This window comes from Dendrobates tinctorius, unplaced genomic scaffold, assembly GCF_039654945.1.
Source record: "Dendrobates tinctorius isolate UK_male_01 unplaced genomic scaffold, ASM3965494v1 ptg000116l, whole genome shotgun sequence".
In the NCBI taxonomy this organism is placed as follows: domain Eukaryota; kingdom Metazoa; phylum Chordata; class Amphibia; order Anura; family Dendrobatidae; genus Dendrobates; species Dendrobates tinctorius.
In genome coordinates this window covers 30,934,896-30,961,815 of record NW_027361784.1, presented here as the reverse complement: position 1 = coordinate 30,961,815, position 26,920 = coordinate 30,934,896, and positions in this window count along the sequence as shown.

The following is a 26,920-nucleotide window of genomic DNA, read 5'->3' as shown; positions in this document are numbered from 1 at the left end:
TTAGGGGTAGTAGTCCGGTGGCTCTGGCTGATGGGATGATGTGGGATATTAGGGGTAGTAGTCCGGTGGCTCTGGCTGATGGGATGATGTGGGATATTAGGGGGAGTAGTCCGGTGGCTCTGGCTGATGGGATGATGTGGGATATTAGGGGTAGTAGTCCGGTGGCTCTGGCTGATGGGATGATGTGGGATATTAGGGGGAGTAGTCCGGTGGCTCTGGCTGATGGGATGATGTGGGATATTAGGGGTAGTAGTCCGGTGGCTCTGGCTGACGGGATGATGTAGGATATTAGGGGTAGTAGTCCGGTGGCTCTGGCTGATGGCATGATGTGGGATATTAGGGGTAGTAGTCCGGTAGCTCTGGCTGATGGGATGATGTGGGATATTAGGGGTAGTAGTCCGGTGGCTCTGGCTGACGGGATGATGTGGGATATTAGGGGTAGTAGTCCGGTGGCTCTGGCTGACGGGATGATGTGGGATATTAGGGGTAGTAGTCCGGTGGCTCTGGCTGACGGGATGATGTGGGATATTAGGGGTAGTAGTCCGGTGGCTCTGGCTGATGGGATGATGTGGGATATTAGGGGGAGTAGTCCGGTGGCTCTGGCTGATGGGATGATGTGGGATATTAGGGGTAGTAGTCCGGTGGCTCTGGCTGACGGGATGATGTGGGATATTAGGGGTAGTAGTCCGGTAGCTCTGGCTGATGGGATGATGTAGGATATTAGGGGTTGTAGTCCGGTGGCTCTGGCTGATGGGATGATGTGGGATATTAGGGGTAGTAGTCCGGTGGCTCTGGCTGATGGGATGATGTGGGATATTAAGGGTAGTAGTCCGGTGGCTCTGGCTGATGGGATGATGTGGGATATTAGGGGTAGTAGTCCGGTGGCTCTGGCTGACGGGATGATGTGGGATATTAGGGGTAGTAGTCCGGTGGCTCTGGCTGACGGGATGATGTAGGATATTAGGGGTTGTAGTCCGGTGGCTCTGGCTGACGGGATGATGTAGGATATTAGGGGTAGTAGTCCGGTGGCTCTGGCTGATGGGATGATGTGGGATATTAGGGGTTGTAGTCCGGTGGCTCTGGCTGATGGGATGATGTGGGATATTAGGGGTTGTAGTCCGGTGACTCTAGCTGATGGGATGATGTGGGATATTAGGGGTAGTAGTCCGGTGGCTCTGGCTGACGGGATGATGTAGGATATTAGGGGTTGTAGTCCGGTAGCTCTGGCTGACGGGATGATGTGGGATATTAGGGGTAGTAGTCCGGTGGCTCTGGCTGATGGGATGATGTGGGATATTAGGGGTTGTAGTCCGGTGGCTCTGGCTGACGGGATGATGTAGGATATTAGGGGTAGTAGTCCGGTAGCTCTGGCTGATGGGATGATGTAGGATATTAGGGGTAGTAGTCCGGTGGTTCTGGCTGATGGGATGATGTGAGATATTAGGGGTAGTAGTCCGGTGGCTCTGGCTGACGGGATGATGTAGGATATTAGGGGTAGTAGTCCGGTAGCTCTGGCTGGCGGGATGATGTGGGATATTAGGGGTAGTAGTCTGGTGGCTCTGGCTGATGGGATGATGTAGGATATTAGGGGTAGTAGTCCGGTAGCTCTGGCTGATGGGATGATGTAGGATATTAGGGGTAGTAGTCCGGTAGCTCTGGCTGATGGGATGATGTAGGATATTAGGGGTAGTAGTCCGGTGGCTCTGGCTGACGGGATGATGTAGGATATTAGGGGTAGTAGTCCGGTAGCTCTGGCTGATGGGATGATGTGGGATATTAGGGGTAGTAGTCCGGTAGCTCTGGCTGATGGGATGATGTAGGATATTAGGGGTAGTAGTCCGGTAGCTCTGGCTGATGGGATGATGTAGGATATTAGGGGTAGTAGTCTGGTGGCTCTGGCTGATGGGATGATGTAGGATATTAGGGGTAGTAGTCCGGTAGCTCTGGCTGACGGGATGATGTAGGATATTAGGGGTAGTAGTCCGGTAGCTCTGGCTGACGGGATGATGTAGGATATTAGGGGTAGTAGTCCGGTAGCTCTGGCTGATGGGATGATGTGGGATATTATAGTGAATGTGGCTATGCGGAGTGGGCTGGTCTCTACACTCAGCTGTATATAAGGGGGGAAGGAAAACCAACAAAGAAACAATTGACACAGAAATAAATAATAGAAAAATTGCAAAACTTTATTGAAAAATGGAGACAGATAAAAAATGGTCACAAATAGCATGGGTCTTAATAAACTCTCACATACAAGAGGCAGACAGGATACATATTGAAGTCAGATACAGGCAAATAATAGCCTGCAAAGATACATGTAAAGGCCTCATGAAAATGGTAATAGGAAGAGCATGATTGCCCATAAAGATGAATAAAGTGTGTAAGTCACACTCATGAGGACAAAACATAGAGCATAGTTATACAAAAAACTGGAAAATTTACCTGCAGTAAAAAAGAGTCAGAGTCTGAAAACAGAGGACCTGTCTGCCACCCCTTCGTACGTTTCGGATGAATGCTCCTTCATCAGGGTATTCAGCTTTATAAGTATAGATATAATCATTATAATTTGTTATAACTAATCGTAGTTAGTTACTATGCCTGGGCAGCGCCGGGCTCTTCAGCTTGTAGTTGTCATGGTCACGCGTGGCTGGACACAGCGCCTCCAGCAGTGCGGATTTAGATGACACGTGTGACCCTGGATACACCGCCTCCAGTTGGGCGAATTTAAATAATAACACGTGCAGCTGAATACGCTGCCTCCAACAGGTGAATTTAGGTAATACACGTAACACGTGAATCTGGAAACCCTGCCTCCAGTAAGGCGAATTTAAAGAATAAAAGGGAAAACCTGGGTAACAATAACAATGGTGGCCCTGTGATAGGGAACGGGGGATGTGGAGACCTTCTGCACTCCCCTGAGTCAGTGTCTCTACACTACTAACGTTCCCTAGGCCGGTTCCGCACCGGGCGCCGCTCAGGATACCTTTAAACCCTAGCTCGCCCTGCACCTAAACCCTCACTAGGGAAGTGGTCGGTGCGGAAACTAATCCGACCACTGCACTAAACACACATAAGGAAAAGTGACAAAACAGGGGAAACACCACTTAGCTTTGCTCTGTTGCTTACGCTCCCAGCAACAGAGCCCACCACCTGTTTGCATCTTTTCCTCCGACTGGATCCAACACCATAGTGCAGCCTTGGAGCAAGCAGAGTCCACCACCTGCATGCAGCTGTCCAGAGACAGAGTCCAGCAAATGAGTCCAGCTTTTCTGCCAATGAGTCAAGAATTTTGAGTCCAGCTTTCCAGCAACCAAGTCCAGCATCATGAGTCCAGCTCTACACCATAGCTGCCACTCCACCAAGCCATGCAAGAACTCCTTGCTGACACCATAGCTGCAACTCCACCAAGCCATGGCAGCCCTCCATGCAGACACAATAGCTGATACTACAGGACTCTTACTGAGCTGCCCGTGACTCTCCTTCAGCTCCATTCTTCACCCAGGCTTGCTTGCAAATGAGGAGCTATCACCAACAGTGATTACCACACCTTTGACTCTTTTATAGCAGAGCCAGCAATCACACCTGTTTTATAATTACGTGCACAAAACTAAAGAAGCAGAGTGCAATGACGCTCACCACCACCGGGGGGCAAATTTAGAACAAAAGGCACCACAGTGCAATAATCCTAATGGCCACCGGGGGCAAAACCCAAACTTTGGCACACAGCCAAAGGATAAAAAAAGGTTACTTGAGCATTTTCTCTGTCATCTCCAACCTGGATCATGATAGTAGTAGTTATATTCCTGTATTTAGAGGCAGTATTATATTAGCTATATTCTTGTAGATAGGGGCAGTATTATAGTAGTTATATTCTTGTACATAGGAGCTGTATTATAGTAGATATATTCCTGTATATAGGGGCAGTATTATAGTAGTTATATTCTTGTACATAGGAGCTGTATTATAGTAGTTATATTCTTGTACATAGGGGCAGTATTATAGTAGTTATATTCTTGTACATAGGGGCAGTATTATAGTAGTTATATTCTTGTACATAGGGGCAGTATTATAGTAGTTATATTCTTGTACATTGGGCAGAATTATAGTAGTTATATTCTTGTACATAGGAGCAGTATTATAGCAGTTATATTCTTGTACATTGGGCAGAATTATAGTAGTTGTATTCTTGTACATAGGAGCAGTATTATAGTAGTTATATTCTTGTACATAGGAGCAGTATTATAGTAGTTATATTCTTGTACATAGAGACAGTATTATAGTAGTTATATTCCTGTACATAGGGGCAGTATTATAGTAGTTATATTCTTGTACATAGGAGCAGTATTATAGTAGTTATATTCTTGTACATAGGGCAGTATTATAGTAGTTATATTCTTGTACATAGGAGCAGTATTATAGTAGTCATATTCTTGTACATAGAGACAGTATTATAGTAGTTATATTCTTGTACATAGGGGCAGTATTATAGTAGTTATATTCTTGTACATAGGGCAGTATTATAGTAGTTATATTCTTGTACATAGGAGCAGTATTATAGCAGTTATATTCTTGTACATTGGGCAGAATTATAGTAGTTATATTCTTGTACATAGGAGCAGTATTATAGTAGTTATATTCTTGTACATTGGGCAGAATTATAGTAGTTGTATTCTTGTACATAGGAGCAGTATTATAGTAGTTATATTCTTGTACATAGGAGCAGTATTATAGTAGTTATATTCTTGTACATAGAGACAGTATTATAGTAGTTATATTCCTGTACATAGGGGCAGTATTATAGTAGTTATATTCTTGTACATAGGAGCAGTATTATAGTAGTTATATTCTTGTACATAGGGCAGTATTATAGTAGTTATATTCTTGTACATAGGAGCAGTATTATAGTAGTCATATTCTTGTACATAGAGACAGTATTATAGTAGTTATATTCTTGTACATAGGGGCAGTATTATAGTAGTTATATTCTTGTACATAGGGCAGTATTATAGTAGTTATATTCTTGTACATAGGGGCAGTATTATAGTAGTTATATTCTTGTACATAGGAGCAGTATTATAGTAGTTATATTCTTGTACATAGAGAGAGTATTATAGTAGTTATATTCTTGTACATAGGGGCAGTATTATAGTAGTTATATTCTTGTACATAGGAGCAGTATTATAGTAGTTATATTCTTGTACATTGGGCAGAATTATAGTAGTTATATTCTTGTACATAGGAGCAGTATTATAGTAGTTATATTCTTGTACATTGGGCAGAATTATAGTAGTTGTATTCTTGTACATAGGAGCAGTATTATAGTAGTTATATTCTTGTACATAGGAGCAGTATTATAGTAGTTATATTCTTGTACATAGAGACAGTATTATAGTAGTTATATTCCTGTACATAGGGGCAGTATTATAGTAGTTATATTCTTGTACATAGGAGCAGTATTATAGTAGTTATATTCTTGTACATAGGGCAGTATTATAGTAGTTATATTCTTGTACATAGGAGCAGTATTATAGTAGTCATATTCTTGTACATAGAGACAGTATTATAGTAGTTATATTCTTGTACATAGGGGCAGTATTATAGTAGTTATATTCTTGTACATAGGGCAGTATTATAGTAGTTATATTCTTGTACATAGGAGCAGTATTATAGCAGTTATATTCTTGTACATAGGAGCAGTATTATAGTAGTCATATTCTTGTACATAGAGACAGTATTATAGTAGTTATATTCTTGTACATAGGAGCAGTATTATAGTAGTTATATTCTTGTACATAGGAGCAGTATTATAGTAGTTATATTCTTGTACATAGGGGCAGTATTATAGTAGTTATATTCTTGTACATAGGGGCAGTATTATAGTAATATTCTTGTACATGGGAGCAGTATTATAGTAGTCATATTCTTGTACATAGGGGCAGTATTATAGTAGTTATATTATTGTACATAGGGACAGTATTATAGTAGTTATATTCTTGTATATAGGGGGCAGTATTATAGTAGTTCTATTCTTGTACATAGGAGCAGTATTATAGAAGTTATATTCTTGTACATAGGGGCAGTGTTATAGTAGTTATATTCTAGTACATAGAGGACATTATTATAGTATCTACAGTATGTTGTGCTTTTTTACATGAATAGAAATAGAATACACTATAGTAAGAATGATTGTGCATGTGTGTGTGAATGGGCCTGTGTTCTGCAGTATACCATCATGTGCAAAGCCCATTACCAACGACGTAATAAGTCAAATGTTATCAATTCACATAAACCAGAAGAAGAATTAGTGACAGAGGGTTAGTGTCTGAGTAATAAGCTCTGTTCCTGTCACACTGTAGTATCCCGGGGCTGACGTACAATACCCCAGTCACCATTGCTAGTGATGGGGGGGATGCCCAACACCAGGAATCTGGAAACAAGCAGGAATTTATTTCCGCTGCACAGGACAGACCCTCTCAGAGACAGATGACAGTAGACAGTGACCCACTTATATCTGGGCTCCATGTGACTCCTCTGTCTCCAGGCCGTGGAGGATTTATCACATACACTATATTCGCTGGAGCAGGGACTGTATGTCAGAAATATTTTAGCTAATTTCATTCTTATCTATTTTATAGTAAAAAAATATTATTCCGTCATGTAACTGAAAGAATATCAAATTTACGGTTTATTGATTGACTAAAGATACATTTATTAAAGTCACAGAGAAAATTGGCCCGCCTGTGGAAATAAACCTGTACGCTAGATTATTTGTGAACTATGGAGTGCCCAATAATAGCCGTATAATATGGTAACCTTATAACACCGCCATATATGAACCAAATGCTATAAAATAATACAACACTGCAAGGAAACCAATTATACGCAGAATTTGGTCACTATTCTTGACTAATAAATATCAATAGTAGTAGTTCACCAATTTATCAACTTATTTTAGTTTTGTGAACTAAAAATTATAGATATAAGATAAACAATATAACCAAATATCAAGAGATGAGAAGACAGCTGAGAAAAACATAAAATGATCACAGTGATCTCTACAAAACAACACACAGCAATTTATTTGTTGGCAAAACGTTTAAGGAACTGTTATTTTACCATTTCAGATCTGCAGTATTATAGCAGTTATATTCTTGTATATAGGGGCAGTATTATAGTAGTTATATTCTTGTACATAGGGGCAGTATTATAGTAGTTATATTCTTGTACATAGGGGCAGTATTATAGTAGTTATATTCTTGTACATAGGAGACAGTATTATAGTAGTTATATTCTTGTACATAGGGGCAGTATTATAGTAGTTATATTCTTGTACATAGGGGCAGTATTATAGTAGTTATATTCTTGTACATAGGGGCAGTATTATAGTAGTTATATTCTTGTACATAGGGGCAGTATTATAGTAGTTATATTCTTGTACATAGGAGACAGTATTATAGTAGTTATATTCTTGTATATAGGGGCAGTATTATAGTAGTTATATTCTTGTACATAGGGGCAGTATTATAGTAGTTATATTCTTGTACATAGGAGACAGTATTATAGTAGTTATATTCTTGTACATAGGGGCAGTATTATAGTAGTTATATTCTTGTACATAGGGGCAGTATTATAGTAGTTATATTCTTGTACATAGGAGCAGTATTATAGTAGTTATATTCTTGTACATAGGGGCAGTATTATAGTAGTTATATTCTTGTACATAGGAGACAGTATTATAGTAGTTATATTCTTGTACATAGGGGCAGTATTATAGTAGTTATATTCTTGTACATAGGGGCAGTATTATAGTAGTTATATTCTTGTACATAGGAGACAGTATTATAGTAGTTATATTCTTGTACATAGGGGCAGTATTATAGTAGTTATATTCTTGTACATAGGGGCAGTATTATAGTAGTTATATTCTTGTACATAGGAGACAGTATTATAGTAGTTATATTCTTGTATATAGGGGCAGTATTATAGTAGTTATATTCTTGTACATAGGGGAAGTATTATAGTAGTTATATTCTTGTACATAGGAGACAGTATTATAGTAGTTATATTCTTGTACATAGGGGCAGTATTATAGTAGTTATATTCTTGTACATAGGGGCAGTATTATAGTAGTTATATTCTTGTACATAGGAGCAGTATTATAGTAGTTATATTCCTGTACATAGGGGCAGTATTATAGTAGTTATATTCTTGTACATAGGAGACAGTATTATAGTAGTTATATTCTTGTACATAGGGGCAGTATTATAGTAGTTATATTCTTGTACATAGGGGCAGTATTATAGTAGTTATATTCTTGTACATAGGAGACAGTATTATAGTAGTTATATTCTTGTACATAGGGGCAGTATTATAGTAGTTATATTTTTGTACATAGGAGCACTATTATAATAGTTATATTCTTGTACATAGGAGCAGTATTATAGTAGTTATATTCTTATACATAGGAGCAGTACTATAATAGTTATATTCTTGTACATAGGAGCAGTATTATAATAGTTATATTCTTGTACATAGCAGCAGTATTAAAGTAGTTATATTCTTGTACATAGGAGCACTATTATAATAGTTATATTCTTGTACATAGGAGCAGTATTATAGTAGTTATATTCGTATACATAGGAGCAGTATTATAATAGTTATATTCTTGTACATAGGAGCACTATTATAATAGTTATATTCTTGTACATAGGAGCAGTATTATAGTAGTTATATTCTTGTACATAGGAGCAGTATTATAATAGTTATATTCTTGTACATAGGAGCAGTATTATAATAGTTATATTCTTGTACATAGGAGCAGTATTATAATAGTTATATTCTTGTACATAGGAGCAGTATTAAAGTAGTTATATTCTTGTACACAGGGGCAGTATTATAGTAGTTATTTTCTTGTACATAGGGGGCAGTGGTATAGTAGTTATATTCTTGTACATAGGGGGCAGTATTATAGCAGTTATATTCATGTACATAGGGGGCAGTGTTATAGTAATTATATTCTTGTACATAGGGGGCAGTATTATAGTAGTTATATTCTTGTACATAGGAGCAGTATTATAGTAGTTATAGTCATGTACATAGGGGGCAGTATTATAGTAGTTATATTCTTGTACATAGGAGCAGTATTATAATAGTTATATTCTTGTACATAGCAGCAGTATTATAGTAGTTATATTCTTGTACACAGGGGCAGTATTATAGTAGTTATATTCTTGTACATAGGAGCAGTATTATAGTAGTTATATTCTTGTACACAGGGGCAGTATTATAGTAGTTATATTCTTGTATATAGGGGCAGTGTTATAGCAGTTATATTCTTGTACATAGGGGGCAGTATTATAGCGGTTATATTCTTGTACATAGGGGGCAGTGTTATAGTAGTTATATTCTTGTACATAGGGGGCAGTATTGTAGTAGTTATATTCTTGTACATAGGGGGCAGTATTATAGTAGTTATATTCTTGTACATAGGGGGCAGTGTTATAGTAGTTATATTCTTGTACATAGGAGCAGTATTATAGTAGTTGTATTCTTGTACAAAGCGGCAATATTATAGTAGTTATATTCTTGTACATAGGAGCAGTATTATAGTAGTTATATTCTTGTACATAGGAGCAGTATTATAGTAGTTATTTTCTTGTACATAGGAGCAGTATTATAGTAACTATATTCTTGTACATAGGAGCAGTATTCTAGTAGTTATATTTTTGTACATAGGAGCAGTATTATAGTAGTTATATTCTTGTACATAGGAGGCAGTATTATAGTAGCTATATTCTTGTACATGGGAGCAGTATTATAGTAGTTTTATTCTTGTACAAAGGGGCAGTATTATAGCAGTTATATTCTTGTACATAGGGGCAGTATTATAGTAACTATATTCTTGTACATAGGAGCAGTATTCTAGTAGTTATATTTTTGTACATAGGAGCAGTATTATACTAGTTATATTCTTGTACATAGGAGGCAGTATTATAGTAGCTATATTCTTGTACATAGGAGCAGTTTTATAGTAGCTATATTCTTGTACATAGGGACAGTATTATAGTAGTTATATTCTTGTATATAGGGGCAGTATTATAGTAGTTATATTCTTGTATATAGGGGCAGTATTATAGTAGTTATATTCTTGTATATAGGGGCAGTATTATAGTAGTTATATTCTTGTACATAGGGGCAGTATTATAGTAGTTATATACTTATACATAGGGGCAGTATTATAGTAGTTATATTCTTGTACATAGGGGCAGTATTATAGTAGTTATATTCTTGTACATAGGGGGCAGTATTATAGTAGTTATATTCTTGTACATAGGGGCAGTATTATAGTAGTTATATTCTTGAACATAGGGGCAGTATTATAGTAGTTATATTCTTGTACATAGGAGCAGTATTATAGTAGTTATATTCTTGTACAGAGGGGGCAGTATTATAGTAGATATATCCCTGTACAGTGGGGGAAATAAGTATTTGATCGCTTGCGTATTTTGTACGTTTGCCCTCTGACAAATACATGAACAGTCTATAATTTTAAGGGTAGGTTAATTTTAACATTGAGAGATAGAATATCAAAAAACAAAATCTAGAAAATCACATTGTAGAAATTCTATACATTTATTTGCATTTCACAGTGAGAAATAAGTATTTGATTCCCTTCCAAACATTCAGAGTTCTGGCTCCTACAGACCAGTTAGACGCTCCTAATCAACTTGTTACCTGCATTAAAGACAGCTGTCTTACATAGTCACCTTTATAAAAGCCTACTGTCCACAGACTCAATTAATCAGTCAGACTCTAACCTCTACAACATGGACAAGACCAAAGAGCTTTCAAAGATGTCAGGGACAAGATCATAGACCTGCACAAAGCTGGAATGGGCTACAAAACCATAAGTAAGATGCTGGGTGAGAAGGAGACAGCTGTTGGTGCAATAGTAAGAAAATGGAAGAAATACAAAATGGCTGTCAATCGACATCAATCTGGGGCACCATGCAAAATCTCACCTTGTGGGGTATCCTTGATCATGAGAAAGGTGAGAGATCAGCCTAAAACTACACAGGGGGATCTTGTTAATGATCTCAAGACAGCTGGGACCACAGTCACCAAAAAAACTATTTGTCACACATTATACCATAAAGCTTTAAAATCCTGCAGTGCCCGTAAGGTCCCCCTGCTCAAGAAGACACCTGTGCAGGCCCATCTGAAGTTTACCAATGAACACCTGGATGATTCTGTGAGTGATTGGGAGAAGGTGCTGTGGTCAGATGAAGCAAAAATTGAGGTCTTTGGCAGTAACTCAACTCGCCGTGTTTGGAGGAAGAGAAATGATGCCTATGACACAAAGAACACCATCCCCACTGTCAAGCATGGAGGTGGAAACATTATGTTTTGGGGGGTGTTTCTCTGCTAAGGGCACAGGACTAGTTCACTGAATCAGTGGTAGAATGGATGGAGCCATGTACAGTAACATCCTCCTTCCCTCTGCCAGGACATTAAAAATGGGTCATGGCTGGGTCTTCCAACAAGACAATAAGCCAAAATATACAGCCAAAGCAACAAAGCAGTGGCTCAAAAAAAGGACATTAAGGTCATGCTGTGGCCTAGCCAGTCTCCAAACCTTAATCCCATAGAAAACTTATGGAGGGAGTTGAAGCTCCGAGTTGCCAAGCGACATCATCAAAATCTTAACGATTTGGAGATGATCTGCAAAGAGGAGTGGACCAAAATTCCTCCTGACATGTGCGCAAACCTCATCATCAACTACAAAAAACGTCTGACTGCTGTGCTTGCCAACAAGGGTTTTACCACCAAGTATTAAGTCTTGATTGCCAGAGGGATCAAATACTTATTTCCCCTACTGTATATAAGGACTGTATTATATAATAATGATGAGATATCAGTTAAGTATTGATTTGTATACTGAGAAATCATTGTCCAGCATGATGATATTTTTGTGTTATAGACCTATCTTCTCACCGTGCTGCACACTGTGATTCCCCCCCCATCTAATCAAAGAAGTCCATTTATATAATAAGTGCCGTCACCTTTTATAATCTTGCATATTATGTGTGCATCCTGTAGAGTCTCAGCTGCAGACGTCTTCTTTTCTCATCTTCACAGACGTTGGACATGTGCATCTCACAAGTGTCCAGATATCGCGGCTAATCATTTTATCCTTCTAATAGTCGTGCCGAAACAGTGGCTGTGAGATTAGCCCTTTTCGTTGAGCTTCTCTACCGCTTTGCATCGGAAGAGCTAGGTCCCCTAGAGCTTTATTGGAATACTGACTGCCAGGTGAACTCGTCTTTCCATCTCCCACCATGGAAAAGCAAGTGTAATCTGGTCTGCAGACATGAGAAAAAGCAGAGAGGAGGGAAGGTCTGTGGGCCTCTAACTATGTAAACCTGGTTTGTATGAATATCAGCTGTTCTGGGCTGGAGGCCAAGAGTCGATTAAGGCCAGCTGAAAGAGCAAAGAACTTGTCAGGATATCAGGCTTGATTCACAGTGTTGAGTCTATGAGTTGGGAGCACGCTGGCCCACGTGGTGCATTGCCGCTGACGTCAAGGGCGACTTGTGTACCATCTTGGTGATATACCAGCTCAGTCCTGCTTTTCCAATTAAAACAAGTGTTTGCAGCTGTTTTGGTTATTTGAATCTCATAATAATGTAGACGTGGGAGAGGAGAATGTTGTTCCTCGTTATGTTCCCAATATTAAAGTCCTAATCTATTCCTTCCGTAGGCTTTTTATAACCAAACAGGATGTTATTTTGAATTCCTGACAGCAAAAAGGAAGCATTTTACTAACAGGCGATCAGAGGTTAGCTCCCGTTACAGTGTACTGATGACATCACTACTGCCATCAGTTTTCTTTTGATGACATCATGAATGACATTGGCAAGGTTCGCTTATTAGAAATGACCATGCAAGTTGGAAAAAATATAAATCATTGATCTGGGATATACTTGATATACTTGAGGGAAGACCCCATAACAAATTCTGAAACAGTCCCTACTCCTTTGAAGGGTTTAGTTAGGAAGATCAGCATCTAGCATAACCCCCTGTGGTAGATCAGCCCACTTGGCTGCATAATGACGTAGACACAGGAACACTGTCTCTTTAAGATTTTCACTGGTTTATTCAGGGTGCTGCATAAACCAGTGCAGAGTAAGCAAAATAAACAAGGCCTTTCTGGCCTAAGGAAAATCAAAACATAACATACAGCACAGTTCATGTGATTGTGGGGATCCTCCTGTTTAGGAAATTTACATATAATGGTTCAGCTTAATTGTCAGGATGCCTAACACTGGAGTTCCACTCTCCAGGCCAACTGAATACTGAATGCCCCAGAAGGATGACTATTTAAACCCTACATCACACCCTGATGTGGACATAAGGTGAATAACTTCCCACCCACTCTATGGTTATCCACAAAAACCCAGCCCTTAAAATGGCCGATTAACCCCTCTCAACGCATAGTGTCCTGGAGCAAACTTCTAGGTTCTAAATCACTGAAGCTCATAGCTCCAGTGAAAAGTATCTTGACTCCAGCACTTTGCCAGTGACTTTGTCACCCCCAACTTACTGCTTATACATACCTTCCCCTCATAGCTTATACATACAACTACCATTCCATCCATAGTTTTGAAGGGAAGTTAGCACTATGAGCAAATTACTTCAAGGTCAGTCAAATTAAATCTCAAATTTAACAAACCAACTTACGCAAATTTGCAATATGATGGCCAGCCATTTGCTAGATTAAAAAGGGTTGAAAAGAGAGTAAAAAAAAGACAAACAAACAGAACTAATACTCACCTGGCCTTCACCTGTTAGTTTTAGTCTGGCCTTGCATAACATCTTTGACATCTTTCAGTGTCTGGCATCTTTGGCGTTTCCAGCGCTTACTATGCCAGGATGCAAGGCCTGAGATGTCATGTGGTGCGACATTATAACATCATTGCCTTTCCAGCGCTAAAAAGATTCCAAAAAAGCCTGGTGCCGGAAGATGCTAAAGATAAGCAAGTAAAGACTGTAACCTCGACTAGACAAAAAAAGCCAAACGGACAAGAGAAGACCTGTGCAGTTGGACAGGTAAGTGTACTTTTTTCATTTTTTCTTTACATATGTTTATTTAAAACCTATAATACAAATCGAATTTCCTGGCCAAATTTGGCAAACTGCCAAGTTCAAATTTTGGTTGATTCGTTCTTCGTTAATTGTCATTTCACTTTTCCCACCCAGAGGTAGATAAAAGTATTTTCCTGATATGGGACTGAAGCCACTTTAAAGTATATGTGATAAACTAGGTACTTGATAGTTTGTGTGTGGTTTGTTTTACTATTTTTTATTATTAATTTGCAATTTGCTAATTTTTGTTTGTTAATTTGACTTTATAGTGTATCTGAAGAAGGTCTAAGTTATTGAACGAAACATTGAATTTCTAATAAATATCCCCTAACTAGTTCTTCATGTCTTCTATAAGGAGTAGAACCCTACTGGGGCACCACTGACTTGGAAGGTCCTTAATCTACATGCAACAGAAGCCACGTTAATGCTAGGAGATGTTTTAGTGTGACTTATTGTTGAGTTGCCTCATAGCGTTAGGATGGGATCTGATTTCGGATCATGGGTAGAATTCTTGGCGAATTACAGGCAAACATTTGGAAATTTCATTGTGTAAGTGGAAATAGAGAGTTTAGTAAAACAATACTTGACTTCAAATTGTGACCCTTGATCAATAAATTGGTTTTCATTTGTATAAATGACCTAAGAAACTTAGAATGAAATTTCAACTGAATTTAATATTTTAATGGAAGCAGAAAGCATAAAAAAAAGTTAAGGAAGTATTTTGAGAAGTTTGGGAAGTCCCTAATAGAGTCATTAAAATATTATCATAAGACTTCCTCTAATCAAGAGGAAGAGAACAAATCTTCCTCATTTAATGTACAGTGTCCTATTTGAAAAATTCAAATTCTCAGCTAAAAATCAACGGGTTTTGGTTCCTTAATACAAAACCGGCTGGCATCAAGGGATGGAATATTTGAGACGTTCAAGGTTTAGAGGATTCTAAAGTTGGTGGAAAAACAACACCGAGGAAGAGGATGTTGTTCGAGAAGAAGAGTATAAAGCCTCGAAGGTAAATTTTTAACATTTAGTGAGGAAGTTGTTCATTGGGCACAATTTTGTTTTTATTGTTGCAACCTTATATTTGTAAAATCCCATTAGTGAGGTAACGAGGGATAGGTGAACACAAACAGTAGAGTTCGGGGTCCATACCAAACACCTAGTGTCTGTGCATGGACCCTATACACATACTGCTCCTTGTAGTCTTTGCTACTGTTCGTGTTTGGACCCCTAACATCTGGAGTTTACAATGCTGTCATCTGTGTGATCGGCAGTAAGTACATTAACGCCGGTCAGAGCACTGCGGTTCCCACACTGATGACAGCAGCTGCCCAGCCGTAAAAATGTTACCACCAGTTACAAGCGTCACTGTACTACTCTCATCATCGTACGCCTGGTTTTGCTGATAGTAGCGAGAGCAGGCGTACGATGATGAGAGTATTCATCAGTTGGCTCCTGTGCAATAAATAAATAAAATAAAAAAATGGCATGGGGTCCCCTTTAGTATTGCTAACCAGTGCAGGCAAAACTGGCAGCTGCGGACTGCAGCCCAGAGCTGTCAGCTTTATCATGACTGGTTATCAAAAATAGAGGGCTCCCACACTGTTATTTAAATAAATATCTTAAAACAAAGGCGTGGGGTCCCCATAATTTTTTGACAACCAGCCAAGCTAAAGCAGACATCTGGGGGCTGTTATTCTCACTGGGAAGGGGCAATGGATATTGGTCCTGCCCAGCCTAAAAATAGCAGCCCAAATCCACCCTAGAAAAGGCACATCTATTACTCTAATACTAGCGATTTGTCCGCCTCTTCCCACTTGCCCTGGTGCAGTGGTAAGGAGGTAATATTTGTGGGGTTGATGTCAACTGACATCAAGCCCACAGGTTAGTAATCACGAAGCAACTAGAAGACACCGCCCCTTACTAACCTCATAGTCAAATGTAATAAAAACAGAGTAAAGTCCTTGGTTTGAAATAGAAAGACAGACTCCTTTATTTGAAAGAAACACTCCCCACCCTCTGTCACCTATTCATTACTGAAAAATTAAAAATAATCACGCACCATATTCTTCACCTGTTCAGCGATAATCCATATGTCCCAAGATGTGCTCAAATTTAGCGACATCTGGATTGAATGGCTGAGCGGTGGCATGATGCTACCGCTCAGCCATGAATCTAGGACACACTGAGCTGCGGTGATGTCATTGAGGTTACCGCCAGTCACAGGCAGCTATTCTCAGGATCAGATCAGTGTCTGCTGAATTCGCATCATGCAACTGCTCAGCCATGTAATCCAGATGTAGCATAGTTGGAGCACGTCATGGGACATACCATATACATTATTGTTGGGTAGGTGAGGAACTGAGGAATATGGCATTTTATTATTTTTAATTTTACAGTAATAAATAGATCAAAGAGGGTGGGGAATGTTTCTTTCAAATAAAGGAGTCTGTTTTTATTTAAAATAAAGGAATTTTTTGTCTTTATTTTTTTTCACTATGGGGTTACCAATGGGGGAATCTTATAGATGCTTCTAAATTACTAACCTGTGGGCTTGATGTTGAGGTCAACTTTATAATGTCAGCTGACACCACTAATGTTACCCCACTTGCCACCGTACCAGGGTTAGTGGGAAGAGAGGCTAAGTGCCAGAATTGGCTCATCTTATGGAGTAGTAATACTCTCATCAGCCGGCGCCTGACCGGTTGTAACCTCTTTTACCGCCAGTCACAGCTGCTGGGTTGGCTCACACGCTGTCATCTATTTTACAGCATATGAATCGCAGCGCTGTGACCAGCGGTAACGTGTAATGTTAATGCAGGTCAAATACGCTGTTTCCCAAGCCGTCACACAAATGACAGCATGGAAAATACCGGACCCATTTTTCGAATAGGGTTCGGGTACCGATCTGGTACCCGAACCAAACGTTTATAAAATGTTCGGCAGATAAAGCAGGACCAAAACTCCCACAGATTTGCCCATCACTATAGGTAACTTTAATGCTCTTAATAAGTTGTTGTAAGAAGTTGTAAACTTTTTGCACATTGAACCACAGAGGACATTCAAGAATGTTTCTGGCTCTTCTCAATAGAGTTGTAAAGACTAAAGGCGATTTTTCATCCATTGAGCAGATCCTTATTTATGGACCCATGAAGAGCATATCAAGAGCGCCATATATGTTTTCTGATCTTCGAAAACGCTCCAATCTGGAAATCATGTAAAGCACCAGCATAACCCATTGTAGTGTTCTGAAAAAATGCAAAATATATGGTTATAAGGTTGACATATTTAGAAATCAATCATATCAGAAAGCTATGAATGTGGTATTAGAAAGTCAATTTAATCTTAAGTGAAGAAGGATGAAGAAGGGAGCTGGCTGTTGGGGTCTTTGGGATTAAGTGGTTAGATTAGTTTTAGATTAACTCTAATCAGTAATCAATAGATCACGCAAATCAATGGTGGCTACTAGAGACCATCTGTAGATTATCTCTTCCATTAAACTTCGACTTCCTTCATAAAAGACTTGAGGCTGTCACTTGTTCGAAAAAATGAGCTAAATACCTTGTAAAAACCTTTAGCTTATTTGGATTCTGATGCGTTTTTTCCTCTCTTTGCACTGCGTCACTCCATTGCAGAGATATTCACATTTGTTTCTTTTGGAGCACAATATGAGAAATATCTGATTGTCGAACCCACGATCATCTGATTGCTTAAATTATATACTGTACTACCAGATTTGCAGCATATAGAGTAAATCACAATCTCCTATGAAGGAATACAGCACCAGAAGCACCATCAGTATAGGAATATAGCACCAGAAACATTAGTACAGGATACTGGACCAGTACCACCATCAGTACATGAACACAGCATCATTACCATCATCAATGCATAAATACAGCACCTGAAACACCATCAGTACTTAAATACAGAACCAAAACTACCATCAGCACATGAAAACATCACCAGAACAACCATCAGTACACAAATACAGCATAAAAAAAACCATCAGCACATGAAAACACCAGAACTATGAAGAGAACATGAAAACAGCACAAGAATATAACATATAGCACCAGAAGCACCATCAGTACATGAAAACATCACCATAACCATCGATAGTGCATGAATACAGAACCAGAATCACCATCAGTACATGGGTAGAGAAGCAGAACTATCATCGATTCATAAAAACATCACAAGAATCACCATCAGTACATGAATAAGTTACCAAGCTTAGTACATCGATCAACTGAAATGTCTGGTCAGCTCCCACAATATGCATTGTTGACACATGAACAGCGTCGGACTGGCCCACCGGAGAACCGGTGGATTCTCCGGTGGGCCCTGGCATCTGGTGGGCCCTGGCACCTGCAGGCATACAGGGCCAGCAGTTGCCTAGGGCCCCCACTGCTCCAGGGGCCCCCAGCCAGTGGTGTGTCGCACACCCTGCAGCCGCTATGGGGGCCCCTGCCAGCGGAGCAGCAGCGGGTGTCAGGAGGCAGGAGCCCCTGTCCCCACTGCTAAAGAGAAATGAATATTCACTGCGAAGCAGTGAATCTCATTTCACAGTCTCCACCCCCAGAGGCCCCGCCCCCAGCCCAGTAAGCCGCTCTGCAGACTACAGCTGTAAATCAGGGCCGGCGCCGCCCTCAGTCCCCTCTGCTCCTGGCTCACAGCCAGTGCGCGATGACATCACTACATCACGCACCCGCTGTGTGTCTGGCAGAGGGGGCAGCTCCTGACACTGAAGCCGGGATCAGCGTGGGAGCGAGGAGGAGAGGTGAGTATTGTGTTTTGGTTTTTTTTTTTATATCTCTCTCGCTCTCTATCTGTCTCTCTCTATCTATCTATCTCTATATATCTCTCTCTCTATCGCTCTTATATCTATCTATCTTTCTATCTCTATCTATTATCTATATCTATCTCTATCTATTATCTATATCTATCTATTTCTATATCTATCTCTATCTATCGCTCTATCTTTATATCTATCTTTCTATCTCTACATCTATCTCTATATCTATCTATCTATCCCTATATCTTTCTATATATATCTCTATATCTATCTATTATGTCTATCTATCTCTATATCTATCTATCTTACTCTATCTATCTCTATATCTATTATCTCTATATTTATTATCTATCTAGCTACCATCTATATCTATCTATCTTTATCTATATATATATCTCTATCTAATATCTATATCTATCTATCTCTATACCTATCTATCTATTTATCTATCCGTTATCTATCTCTATATCTTTTCTCTGTATCTATCTATATCTATATCTCTCGCTATCTATCGCTCTATCTCTATATCTATCTCTATATCTATATATCTATATCTATATATCTATCTCTATCTATATATCTATCTCTATATCTATATCTATATCTATTTCTCTCTATATCTATCTCTATATATCTCTCTATAGCTATCTATCTATATATCTCTATCTATCTCTATATCTATCTCTCTGTATATCTATCTATCGCTCTATCTCTATATCTTTCTATCTCTATATCTATATATCTATCTATCTTTCTCTATCTATTTATCTCTATATATTTTCTCTGTATCTATCTCTCTATATATCTATATCTATCTCTATATATATCTATTATCTCTATATCTATATCTATTTCTCTCTATATCTCTCTCTATATCTATCTATCTATTTATCTCTATATCTATCTCTCTGTATATCTATCTATCTTTCTATCTCTATATCTATCTATCTTTCTCTATCTATCTATCTATTTATCTCTATCTATTATCTATATCTATCTCTATCTATCTATCTATCGCTCTATCTCTATATCTATCTTTCTATCTCTACATCTATCTCTATATCTATCTTTCTATCTATCTCTATATCTATCTATATCTATATCTATCTATTATGTCTATCTATCTAGCTATCTCTATTATCTATATCTACCTATCTCTATATCTTTCTATCTTACTCTATCTTTATATCTATCTATCTCTCTATATTTATTATCTATCTTTATCTATCTATCTATCTCTATCTATTATCTATATCTATCTCTCTATCTATTTATCGATCTCTGTATCTATCTCTCTCTATATCTATCTCTCTCTCTATCTACCGCTCTCTCTATCTCTATCTATCATTATATCTATATCTATCTATCTCTATATCTATCTATTATCTCTATATCTATCTATCTCTATATCTATATCTGTTTCTCTCTATATCTATCTCTATATCTCTCTCTCTATAGCTATCTATATATTATCTCTATATCTATCTATCTATCTATATATTATCTCTATATCTATCTATCTATCTATCTATCTCTATATCTATCTATCTATCTCTATATCTATCTGTTATCTCTATATCCATATCTATCTCTATATCTATCTATCTCTATATCTATCTATCTCTATATCTATCTTTCTATCTAACACTATATCTCTATATCTATCTCTATATCTCATTATCTATCTATCTCTATCTCTCTCTTTATCTATCTATCTATTGATCTATCCATCTATCTCTATATCTATCTCTATATCTATCTATTACATCTAGCTATTATCTCTATTATCTATATCTATCTATCCATCTATCTAGCTATCTCTATCTATCTCTATATCTTTCTCTATATCTATCTATCTTTCTAACTCTATATCTGTCTATCTCTATACATATCTCTATATCTAGCTATTATCTCTATATCTATCTCTATATCTATCTTTCTATATCTATCTGTCTCTATATCTATCTCTATATCTATCTATCTATCTCTATCTATTATCTCTATATCTATCTATCTCTATATCTATCTATCTCTATATCTATTTTTATTTATAGCCATCTATCTATATATATATTTATCTCTATATCTATCTATATATGTCTATATTATTATTATTATTATTATTATTATTATTATTATTATTATTATATCTGTATATCTCTATCTATTATCTATCTCTATCTATATATCTATCTCTCTATATCTTTCTATCTATAGCTATGTATCTCTATATCTATCTATCTATCTATCTATCTATCTATCTATCTCTCTATCCATTATCTATTTTCTATCTATCTCTATATCTATCTACCTATCGATCTATCTATCTATATTTCTTTCTATATCTATCTTTATATCTATCTCTATCTATCTCTATCTATCTCTATGAATCTTTCTATCTATATCTATCCATTATCTACTTTCTATCCATTATCTACTATCTATCTCTATATCTATCTATTTCTACTTCTATCTTTCTATCTATATCTATCTAACTCTATATCTATATATCATTATTCCCTATGAGGGGGTGCATTATACCCTATGAGGGGGCAGCATTATACCCTATGAGGGGGCAGCATTATACCCTATGAGGAGGCAGCATTATACCCTATGAGGAGGCAGCATTATACCCTATGAGGAGGGCAGCATTATACCCTATGAGGGGGGCAGTATTATACCCTATGAGGAGGGCAGCATTATTCCCTATGAGGGGGCAGTATTATACCCTATGAGGAGGCAGCATTATACCCTATGAGGGGGGCAGTATTATACCCTATGAGGAGGGCAGCATTATTCCCTATGAGGGGGCAGTATTATACCCTATGAGGAGGGCAGTATTATACCCTATGAGGAGGCAGTATTATACCCTATGAGGAGGCAGCATTATTCCCTATGAGGGGGCAGTATTATACCCTATGAGGAGGCAGCATTATACCCTATGAGGGGGGCAGTATTATACCCTATGAGGAGGGCAGCATTATTCCCTATGAGGGGGCAGTATTATACCCTATGAGGAGGGCAGCATTATTCCCTATGAGGGGGCAGTATTATACCCTATGAGGAGGCAGCATTATACCCTATGAGGGGGGCAGTATTATACCCTATGAGGAGGGCAGCATTATTCCCTATGAGGGGGCAGTATTATACCCTATGAGGAGGGCAGCATTATTCCCTATGAGGGGGCAGTATTATACCCTATGAGGAGGCAGTATTATACCCTATGAGGGGGCAGCATTATACCCTATGAGGGGGGCAGCATTATTCCCTATGAGGGGGCAGTATTATACCCTATGAGGAGGCAGCATTATACCCTATGAGGGGGGCAGTATTATACCCTATGAGGAGGGCAGCATTATTCCCTATGAGGGGGCAGTATTATACCCTATGAGGAGGGCAGCATTATTCCCTATGAGGGGGCAGTATTATACCCTATGAGGAGGCAGCATTATACCCTATGAGGGGGGCAGTATTATACCCTATGAGGAGGGCAGCATTATACCCTATGAGGAGGGCAGCATTATTCCCTATGAGGGGGGCAGTATTATACCCTATGAGGAGGCAGCATTATACCCTATGAGGGGGGCAGTATTATACCCTATGAGGAGGGCAGCATTATACCCTATGAGGGGGCAGCATTATACCCTATGAGGAGGGCAGCATTATTCCCTATGAGGGGGCAGTATTATACCCTATGAGGGGGCAGTATTATACCCTATGAGGAGGCAGCATTATTCCCTATGAGGGGGCAGCATTATTCCCTATGAGGGGGCAGTATTATACCCTATGAGGGGGGCAGTATTATACCCTATGAGGGGGGCAGCATTATTCCCTATGAGGGGGCAGCATTATTCCCTATGAGGGGGCAGTATTATACCCTATGAGGAGGCAGCATTCTACCCTATGAGGGGGGCAGTATTATACCCTATGAGGAGGGCAGCATTATACCCTACGAGGAGGGCAGCATTATTCCCTATGAGGGGGGCAGTATTATACCCTATGAGGAGGGCAGCATTATTCCCTATGAGGGGGTGCATTATACCCTATGAGGGGGTGCATTATACCCTATGAGGAGGGCAGCATTATACCCTATGAGGGGGTGCATTATACCCTATGAGGGGGTGCATTATACCCTATGAGGGGGCAGTATTATACCCTATGAGGAGGCAGCATTATACCCTATGAGGGGGGCAGTATTATACCCTATGAGGAGGCAGTATTATACCCTATGAGGAGGGCAGCATTATTCCCTATGAGGGGGCAGTATTATACCCTATGAGGAGGCAGCATTATACCCTATGAGGGGGGCAGTATTATACCCTATGAGGAGGGCAGCATTATTCCCTATGAGGGGGCAGTATTATACCCTATGAGGAGGGCAGCATTATTCCCTATGAGGGGGCAGTATTATACCCTATGAGGAGGCAGCATTATACCCTATGAGGGGGGCAGTATTATACCCTATGAGGAGGGCAGCATTATTCCCTATGAGGGGGCAGTATTATACCCTATGAGGAGGGCAGCATTATTCCCTATGAGGGGGCAGTATTATACCCTATGAGGAGGCAGTATTATACCCTATGAGGGGGCAGCATTATACCCTATGAGGGGGGCAGCATTATTCCCTATGAGGGGGCAGTATTATACCCTATGAGGAGGCAGCATTATACCCTATGAGGGGGGCAGTATTATACCCTATGAGGAGGGCAGCATTATTCCCTATGAGGGGGCAGTATTATACCCTATGAGGAGGGCAGCATTATTCCCTATGAGGGGGCAGTATTATACCCTATGAGGAGGCAGCATTATACCCTATGAGGGGGGCAGTATTATACCCTATGAGGAGGGCAGCATTATACCCTATGAGGAGGGCAGCATTATTCCCTATGAGGGGGGCAGTATTATACCCTATGAGGAGGCAGCATTATACCCTATGAGGGGGGCAGTATTATACCCTATGAGGAGGGCAGCATTATACCCTATGAGGGGGCAGCATTATACCCTATGAGGAGGGCAGCATTATTCCCTATGAGGGGGCAGTATTATACCCTATGAGGGGGCAGTATTATACCCTATGAGGAGGCAGCATTATTCCCTATGAGGGGGCAGCATTATTCCCTATGAGGGGGCAGTATTATACCCTATGAGGGGGGCAGTATTATACCCTATGAGGGGGGCAGCATTATTCCCTATGAGGGGGCAGCATTATTCCCTATGAGGGGGCAGTATTATACCCTATGAGGAGGCAGCATTATACCCTATGAGGGGGGCAGTATTATACCCTATGAGGAGGGCAGCATTATACCCTACGAGGAGGGCAGCATTATTCCCTATGAGGGGGGCAGTATTATACCCTATGAGGAGGGCAGCATTATTCCCTATGAGGGGGTGCATTATACCCTATGAGGGGGTGCATTATACCCTATGAGGAGGGCAGCATTATACCCTATGAGGGGGTGCATTATACCCTATGAGGGGGTGCATTATACCCTATGAGGGGGCAGTATTATACCCTATGAGGAGGCAGCATTATACCCTATGAGGGGGGCAGTATTATACCCTATGAGGAGGCAGCATTATACCCTATGAGGGGGGCAGTATTATACCCTATGAGGAGGGCAGCATTATTCCCTATGAGGGGGGCAGTATTATTCCCTATGAGGAGGCAGCATTATTCCCTATGAGGGGGTGCATTATACCCTATGAGGGGGTGCATTATACCCTATGAGGGGGGCAGTATTATACCCTATGAGGGGGGCAGTATTATACCCTATGAGGGGGTGCATTATACCCTATGAGGGGGTGCATTATACCCTATGAGGGGGGCAGTATTATATTCTATGAGATGGCTGTATTATATTCTATGAGATGGCTGCATTATATTCTATGAGGGGTCTACATTATATTCTATGAGGGGGCTGCTTTATATTCTATGAGGGGGCTACCCCAACTCCTGCTACATAATTAAGACATGTACAACCTTATATTATACCCGGATATTAGCGTGTTTTACCGCATAATTGGTGGTCTGGTATTTAACTCTATGCAGCTACATAGTGGGCCCCAAGAATGATTTTCTCTGGTGGGCCCAAGGCGTCCCAGTCCGACGCTGCACATGAACCTACAACTGCTAGTATATCCTTAACAATGCATCAGTCATCAGACTGCAGACCATACAGTAGCAACAATATTGCTTAGAGGCAGGCAGTAATACAACAAACATTTATACTCAAGAACATTTTAGGTGACATCTTCTCTGATTGGAGTCATTATCCCTTTTATCACAATCTCCTCCAGATGCCATGATGTCTTTGGACATCCACATCTCTTTTTTTGCATACTTCCCTCTCTTCCGATTTTCTGCTACATAACCTGACACAGTATCCTTAAAAACAACTACGTCAGTCGACGACCAATGACTGACCGACAAATGTTCATTATCGTTCAAAACACCAGTTAGTTCTGTTAGATTTTTTGACCTTTGATCACTTCGGGCTGCATCATTGGCCAAAAAAAATCCAATATTGGCCAAAGTAATCTGTGATGTATTTTGGGCCATCGATGAACGATCGTTTGGGCAGCAGACGAACAATCAGTCGTTCTTCGATCTATTTTTAACTAATGCGTGTGGGGGCCCTTTATCCCTGATGTACTAAGGTATTGCAACCTAATTTTCCAACGTCAAGCTAATCAGCAATAAAAACTAACATCATCCCAATAATAAAAAACTTAATGGAAAGTGGTTGCTTCAAAATCACTTTAAATGGGGTTGTCTCCTTTTGGCCATTAAGATTTCTTACTGTGTGAGATGCAGGACCTACCAGAGGATATTCCGGTCCTCCGATGGGCCAGTCTGCATCTATAACCATATAAGCTTATCTACTTTATTTTCACACGTGTCACTTTTAATGTGTGTTGTTTAGCTTTCCCCGGCATCCAGGATAAAAAAAGGCAAACATCTGATCTATGTTCTGGCAGGCGATCCGCTTCATTTCCGGCTGGAAAGCAAATAATAACAACAATGAACAATATGACATACAGGGGGAGGCGAGGTCAATGGATTTTCATTACGAGCGAAATTCAGTATGACATGCCGTTTTTTTTTACAGTTTACACTGGTGATGAATACTGTATTATGTGTGAACTCCGAAGCTCGGAGAAAATTCTTGGGAAACCCTGAATGAATCCTACATTGACAAATCTATCACTTTACTTTAGACAGCTTCTTGAACATGAGAGTGGAGACTTAAAGGGTTATGCCCAACATTTAAAGAGGTTTTTGACGACTAAGACATTGATGACCTATCCTCAGGATAGATCATCACGATCAAATCGGTGGGATTCTGACACTAGGAAACCCCACCGATCAGCTGTTATCCTGGAGATAAGATCCAGGAGCGGCCTGATGTAAACAGCGCCGGTAGCGACTGTGTAGAGGCCACTACGGAGTGCTGCAGAGCTGCTCCTATTCATTGATTGCCAAAAGTCAGAGTTGAGCAAAAAAAGATTTGCGTTGCAGTGGTACATCATCCAGTCTGTTTCGGCCAACTAAACCAAAATAAATTAACTGGAGTACAAGTTGGTATGCAACCAACCCTGTTGCAGCCAGACGATAGGTGTCTTCCAGTGGCGGATACAGATAAAAGAGGGCCCCTCTGCTAGAACAGTATATGGGCGTCAGATATTTGTGTCAGTCAGAAGCTCCTTGCTGCTTTGGAGGTGGAAGTTTGGCCCCGTACCTCTTGAACCCTTCTGTGGCTGCACAGGTTGCTGTTATGATTGAGTCACCGTAGCAGGCAAAAATAGAAATGCTAGCTAAGTCCAGAAAACCAGAGAAGTTGGCAGCTATCGGATTGCAGAACCCTGAACCTATCAACACAACTAGCAGTAGCCGTGGGGGGCTCCTACGATGCCCTAGGCCCCTCGATCACAGCCGGAGGACTACATAGCCTAAAGACAGAAAGGGAAATCTAAACTGCC